The following is a 7,658-nucleotide window of genomic DNA, read 5'->3' on the forward strand; positions in this document are numbered from 1 at the left end:
GTGTGTGTGTGCGTGTGTGTGTGTGTGTGTGTGTGTGTGTGTGTGTGGATGATGTGGTGATGAAGACTGAGCTCTGTGATGCGAAGCCAGTTGGCCGAAACCTTCCTCTTCCTGGCCACGAGATTCCATTGACGGATTTCATATAAAAGGAATTTCCTCGGTCTGATTTTTACAAAAAAAAGGAAGCCAAAAAAAGATGCCTTTGTTTGTGTTTTTTTCTAATGTCACTTGTTATTAAAGTCACTTGTTTTCTACTGTGCCATATTCATTTTGTTGTTCTCTGCATCTCACTTGTCTTTCTCCTAAAAATAATACCAGAATCGAGCAAATTACATTTAATTTTTTAGAATTATGGTGAAAAATGTAATTTTACAGAAACAATAGGGGATGGTAGTGGATTATTGTAAAATGTCCAACTTTACTCAAAATTGACTATTCATTAAGATTCTCCCCTTACTGCTGCTACACCTTGTAGCAAAATGAGGAGTAAGTAATGTGTCTGGCACACGTAACGCTATCTCAGATATCAAGTCTGGTTGCAGTTACTGCTATCGTTACCTAACCCTTCAAAATAATGTCATAATGTAGCCGACATGCTCAACGTTTGCAATTTATGTAAAACATACACATTCCTTTCACGTTTCGTCTTGTGTTATGGAGTTTTGGAAAGGTAACAAAAAGACACCACTCTCCAAACTAACTGTAAGGGCCAAGCGATCTGTCAGTTTAATCACAATAAGTAACAATCTGTGGTGGATCTTGACAGAATAAGGCCAAAGCAATACCTAAAAATCATCAAAATACATTAATGATTGTTAAAGAGATACTTATTACAAAACTTCTCATTGAGGATCATTTTCAAGCAAAGCCTTACATTTTGAAAGCAAACACTCTTGAATCAATTTTCCCATAATGTCAACAGATGTTTTTTTCATTTGCTGGTGTTTTTGCTCTTATTTCACCAAAGGCATAGTGCAACTAAATGGCAAACCCCAGGTGAGGAAGTGGATGTGCAAGCAATTATACCTCAAAATGAGTTTCTGGGGGCTGATTTATCTCCACTGTGCATTGAGAGAAGATTATGAAACCCAGTCAGCGCACAATAAATCCTCTATTACACAAGCAATGAATTTCATCAAGGACTAGAGCAGGAAAAAGGGAGCTCTAACCATCCATCCGTAGAGTCATAGAGTCTACCTTGTGTTGAGCTGCTGCTGAATACAGAGCAGCCCAGGGAAGCCTCAACAATCCCAGGCAAGATATTCATTACAGCCACAAACCTCCATGTCAGCAGAACAGGAGAGCAGAATTCAATGAGGGAGTAGCCCTCTCCAGTGGCTCTGATTTTATGCTCCAAGCCATACTTCCCCGGTCCCCCCCACCCCCTTGATTTTCCATTGTTCCAACCGTTTTTCCCCCTCGATGTCGGCCCACAAACGTGACTGCATGCGGAAAGTGGCCATCGCACTCATGAGGGTGAACCTCTCCTTCGTGAGCTGCAAAGAGCAGAAGGACAGGATTTTATCACCTGACAAGAGCTCCATTTGCCAGAGTGAACATGCCCTTAATGTGGTTTCATCCATGAGGAAAAATGCTCCTGTTCTCTATAATATAAAGCCGTGTAATGATACGAGGTCCCCTCTGCTCCTTTGTTAGGGTTTTAAATCAATGGCAGAGTGCTCTGCAGCCCTGACTGCAGTTCAAGGTGGATAATGGCTCAGAGATTCAACCCATAGTCCAATCAATTTTCCCGCAACATACATTGTTTTGTTCATTTTTTTATTCTGTTTTGTTCAAATACCATGAAGGTTTAATGGCTGAGTTTTCCCATACCTGACTATATGACGAACAGGAGGGAAGCAAGTAAAGAATTGTACCGACAGGCAGACTCCATGTTCAGACTCTGTGTCTGCAAATGGCCAGATGTCAGCAGCTGCCTCATGAAGAATGTGTTTCTGTCTTTGAGGATCACCTCAGGGTCAAAGCTCATTTGTTGTAGTGTCTGGCTGGTTATACACGTGTGCTGTGACACAGAATACATATAATGCAGGGAAAACCAGAAAGAAAAGATTAATTCAATAGAGTTATGTCCTGGTGCTACACCGCGACATAATCTAATAACATAACTGCAAATCTGCTTTCCTTGATACGATTTAATACGGCATCTGATGGCGACAAGATCCAATTTTAATTTGCAGGAAACGCAACACGATAGATTACAGAAAGTAGAAGACATTCATTATACAGATAAATAGATTAGATCATAAAAAAGATCCAAGCCCAATTAATCCCATTGACTAATTATTAAGATACATACGCAACAAAGACGGGGAAAAAATAAAAGAAAAACACTTCTGATTAAATCCCTGAATAAATGTGGTGACAGAGGAAACATTAAGTCTCCTCCACCACCATTAACAACTATGCAGGTCAATGACCTGCTACTACATCACTGGGTAGAGGTCCAAGGTCAGATTAGCAAAGAGGGGGAGCAGCAGAGAGTGAGGGCCTTGGAGAGAATTGATATTGAAATATCACTAACACCACTGCCCCCATCGCCTCCTCTCTAATGACCATCATGCACACACACACGTACACACCGGTTGCGGTGTGTAACATGTGGGAGCTGGTGATGAGGAGGGAGAATGAAGTAATGATGAAAAAAAGCCCATGAGAACAAGAGAGGAGAGCCCTCATCTAATGAGCTATTGACATTTTCAGGGGAGACATGCTTAGCAGCTGGAAATACCTCAGTCTCTCATGAATGATTTGCATTTAAAACGAAAAAAGATGCTCAAAAAACATTAGCATGCACATACGGCGGAAAAAAAGGTTTTACCTGGAAAAATAAGTAAATTCAATGATGGGTGAATCAATAATGAAATCATGAATTATGGAGGAGGAGCGGCTCAGTCAGATGATGTCAGGATGTGCAAGATATGATTTGAATCCCAAATCTTTTGAAAACACGTAAGAAGCATCAGTTATAACAGCACAGCGTTGAGAATTCTGATGAGGGCCATGTCTATGTAAAAGCATGCTCTACACTACACATACTGTATGATCAACATTAGTGCTGAAGTGCTCTAATTTAATAAAGAAGAAAGAGATTCGCACACAACAGAGCAAGAGCTGCATTGCCCTATAATTATTACTGCAATGTATGTTGTTTGTGTGAAGTTAAGCCTGATTATAAACATGATTAATTAGTCTATGAATTGATTGTCCTTCTTTTTTAAGCACTTGGAGAGTTTTTGCTGCATATTTTCATGAGTCTGATGAATAATCTGATGTTACTATCAGATTGTTGTTAATATATGTCTTTGTGGTTGTTGGCTATGACAGCATTGTAACTTTATAGTTAGCAATGCCGGTCTGCTGGTCTGTTGTTGTCAAACTTCTATTTTCGCGGTCAAGGATGAACTCAGGCTTCTCAAAATATTTGCCATAACTTGTTCCAGTCAGGTGGAAGAAATCAGCAGTGATAAAAACTTTATAATATGAGTGAGTTATTGAGATAAAGCCAAAGGCTTCGTGTAAAACGCAGCAGGTATAGAGCTTAGATTGTATTCGATTACATTTCTGTTGATGGAAAACACTGTGTCCTCTTTCATGATGGATTTCAGTCTGTATGTTTTTTGACTGTAAAAACAACAAGTCTTGACAGAAATGTATTACTGCCTAGGAGGCTACATAATCAAAAGTTGATAAACGTCTCAACGTCTCAACATAAATACACTTTTTTGCATGTTGCTTTTACCTTTAAGCAATAGCTGCATCTGTTTGTCTGATGATAGTAATAAAAACACTTCTTCAAGGTGAGATGATGGGGGACATTTATTATTTACTATCAGAGGCTGTGATGCATTAGCACAATCTCAACACAGACAGGAGTAATTGACTGCAACTCAAGCCGACAGACACAGGAAGGTCCTCGAAGAGCGGCTGCCACTTTGGTTTTTAAATTCATTAGCATTGATTTTTCAATGTTCTCTTGTGATCACAAAGTGTACATGCCATGAACCAGGAAGCCTTACTGGATAAATCTTCCTTTTCAGGTGAAATACTTTGTGATGTCTTATTTATCTAACAGACTGCTTGAAGTGTGCAGCATTTCAAAGGGTAGAAGTGTAGTGTCATTGAGCAAATGAACACAGTAGAGAGTAAAACAATAATACAAATAATTATGGTAACTTTTATTCAATTAGGGAACAATGTCTCTTTTTCAAGTCGGACCTAAAAACAAAACAGCATTCATAATCACTAAATCATATCTGGAAAGCAGACTGAAAATGGGCAACCCAGCCGCTGCATATTTCTGAAAACCATGGGATATGTAAGACCTCGACGTTTCTGAAGATAAAAAAGTTTGATCAAAAAACTTCACACAAACCTTGTGTTATGCTTGCAGAAACGAATAATGACATTTGGTTAACATTGTGAAACTATTAGTTCAACAACATTACGTGCGACAATGTTCACAACCATCAGCCACAACAATGTAACTTCTCCCTGTAAGATACGCTTGGAATCAAGTGATTGCAACATCACCGAGAACTAAATACTGCAGTCTGCTGAAGATTATTTAATGATCAACTGTATCAAATCTTTTTGAAGTATGAATAAAGTACAAAAATGGCGACAACGATATCAATAACTGACACTGCAGCTGTTAAAATTCATTACTATATAAAAGTACAGAAAGTCAAACTGCTGCTGTTGCTAAACTGATTTAAATTTTTTTATTAATATCATAATAAAATATTAAGACTATGACTAGACTGACTCCACCTCTACGTACGCTGGCCGTCAGAATTAAAGAGTCACACTGCTGTCTAAACAGTCAAGCCACAAACCTGTGCAACTATATACGTGAGTGTAAACAAAGACACAGACTGACTGTGTAAATACAGGTGGAATTTGCTGTGAACAAATTGCCTCTTATTCCTCATGCAAACATACCAGAGGGGGAAAAGCATCATCCAAGAACTGAAGCCCTGCATGTTAATGGAAAAACTGTGTGCAATGACAGGCAGACTGTCCATAGAAAACTTATACATTCAACAATGGGAAGGAAAAAAACAAAGACATGAAAAGCATTTTAAATTGGAGCAGACAGGGTAGTCTGTGTACCATGTATGCGTATCTAAAGATATATATGTGATATACAGTATATTTTATTGAGAAAATATAGTCCAGAAGTAGTACAATCTTGCACAGAAATACCCGATCAAATCCTCAATAATTTGAGTCAACAATGAAAAATACGAAGAAAAAAATGTGTAATCACAGAAAGCAATGTTATAGCCATGTTAACAACATGAATGAGAAAATGAATAGAGAAACACTATAAATGATTGAGAAAAAGGCACAAAAGAAAGGAAATTCAAGAAATATATTAAACAGCCTTTTACATGTGAAACATATATACAACATAGTGAAGGAAGGGGGAACCTGGCATTAAAATATATGGAATATTAGATAATTACCTGAACATCAATACAGCCTCAGTGGGCATTATCAAAGTAAATAAATTACAGACAGGAAATGGCAGATGATGAATCCTCGGAGGGCAAACGTAACCCTGCACTCCAAACTGTCAATAGTCCCCTGACAGTGAAGCTCATGTTCACTCCCTCTCCAGAAAATGCATTAGACACAGATGATATCCTGAGCTCAGGCCTTCAATCTATCCCACACAACCACTAATCTGCTAATTGATCTGGCGAGTGGAAGGAGAGAGGGTGTGTGTGTGTGTGTGTGTGTGTGTGTGTAGGTGTGTGTGGGGGGGGGGGATATGGGGATGACATTACAGATGAAATATATAATCTTTTCTAATAGGTTTAGGGGCCTTGAATGGATGAATGATGGCTGTTGTTTGAAGGCCCCTCCTTTAGAATTCAAATTTATTGTTGCAATCTCTGAGAGTGTTTTATGCTGCCATTGCACGATCAAAACCTCAAACTGTGTTGAAGATGTAATTCAGTGGCTTAATTAAAGACGCCAATATTTTTGATAAAAAGTGCCACCCGTAAGACTTTATATTTCACTGAAGAAAAGTTGACGTGTGCAGAAGACACTGCGCACTTCAAAGTGTGACATCTCTTGCATGAGTTATCATCTCTCAGCACAGCTGATGCTGATGGGGATGTCATTAGTTTTTGACCAGATGATGGCACTAGATGAAAAGTCAGAGGTTCACCAAAGTTTCCACGAGTCATCCGGGGACAGAAGACCGACTGACTGTTGAGACATTTCACACAAAACCAAAAGAAAAGAAGAGGATCACCAAAGTCAATAAGAGTCATCCTCTGGGGAACATGAACGTCTTGGCATGGCCATCCGTCCAATAGTTGTTGAGAATTTTTTACATGTGATTGTTGAGCATCTTATTCCAAAATCAGCACATTAATATACTGCCATAATAACCTCCACTCTTCCAGGAAGGCTTTACACACGATTTTGGGATCTGGGCCTGCAGGTCAGCCCCAAAACCGTGAGGTTGGGCACTGATGTTGGCCAATACGCATACCCGTTCTTCCCAACGGTGTTTGATGGGGGGGGGGGGGGGTCAAACCAGGAGATCCACTGTTTATAAAACCTGCTAAACAAAAGTCAAATTACTCCAAATGGCACAGAGGCAGTGTTGGAGTATCAAGTTTCGGCTGTACTTTAAAACCGTCACCAAGAGCAGATAGAGGTGTCAGGAAATGACAGCTGATACACACCAGCTGCGATGGTTTAAATTAAATGTGAAACAGAACGCTTGAAACGGCAACGATGCCTCTGTCCCATTGGGAGTTACTCTGCTGATACTTCTACAGCAGAACACTTTCCTTATGAACCTCCCTGTGTTCATCGGGGTATCGTCATGTTTGAACAGGTACAGAAGCTGTTGCTACAAAGTGTGAAGCACACTAAAATGTTGTCGTTTGTTGTAGCATTAAAATATCCCAATTTTGAACCAAGGATATGTAAAATATTAAGCGTATTAAACCATGTTTTGAACAAGCTCCAGTGGCTGCATACTAGCGAGGATCATAGGAGAGTGCTTTGATTTGACTCGAGCCCACCTGGTACCAAAGAGCCTTCCTGCTTGTCCTCGGGGACATGGAGAAGCTGAAGAAACCTCAGAAGCCAGGGGAGTCTGGAGGATGACAGCGGGCATTATTTCACAGAGGATAATGAATGCAAAAGTGTTTTGGTATTACTTCGCTTCTCAGCCACTAAAGGGATTAAGGGCCCGATCAAGGCTGCAGTGTAGGTGATAAGAGTAAAAAAAACAAGAAGAAGAAGTGAGTCATACCTTCTAATCCCTTCTGCACCGTTCTCACCAGCAGACATTTAGCATCCTCCTCTGCTTGACACGTCCCCCTCTGAGACATAAGGAGCTTAGGTGATGCAGCATTTTTTTTTCTCTCTCTCTGTTTAAAAAGTGCTCCTGCTCACAGCCTGTCAGGTTATTTTGACTCCTGGCATATAAATATAACATACATTAGAGTTGATGCGACCATATATACAGTATTATGGTATGTGTGAGATGAAGTGCCGTTATTTATCAGGCATTTAACTTCCTATATGTGCAAAGTCTTGATTGTTTTTTAAATCCATCAACCGTTTCTCAATTGATTTTTTTCAGAAAAAATATATCACAATAC

The sequence above is a fragment of the Anarrhichthys ocellatus genome, unplaced genomic scaffold (assembly GCF_004355925.1).
Source record: "Anarrhichthys ocellatus isolate YVR2014 unplaced genomic scaffold, GSC_Weel_1.0 scaffold1, whole genome shotgun sequence".
NCBI classification, from domain to species: Eukaryota; Metazoa; Chordata; class Actinopteri; order Perciformes; family Anarhichadidae; genus Anarrhichthys; species Anarrhichthys ocellatus.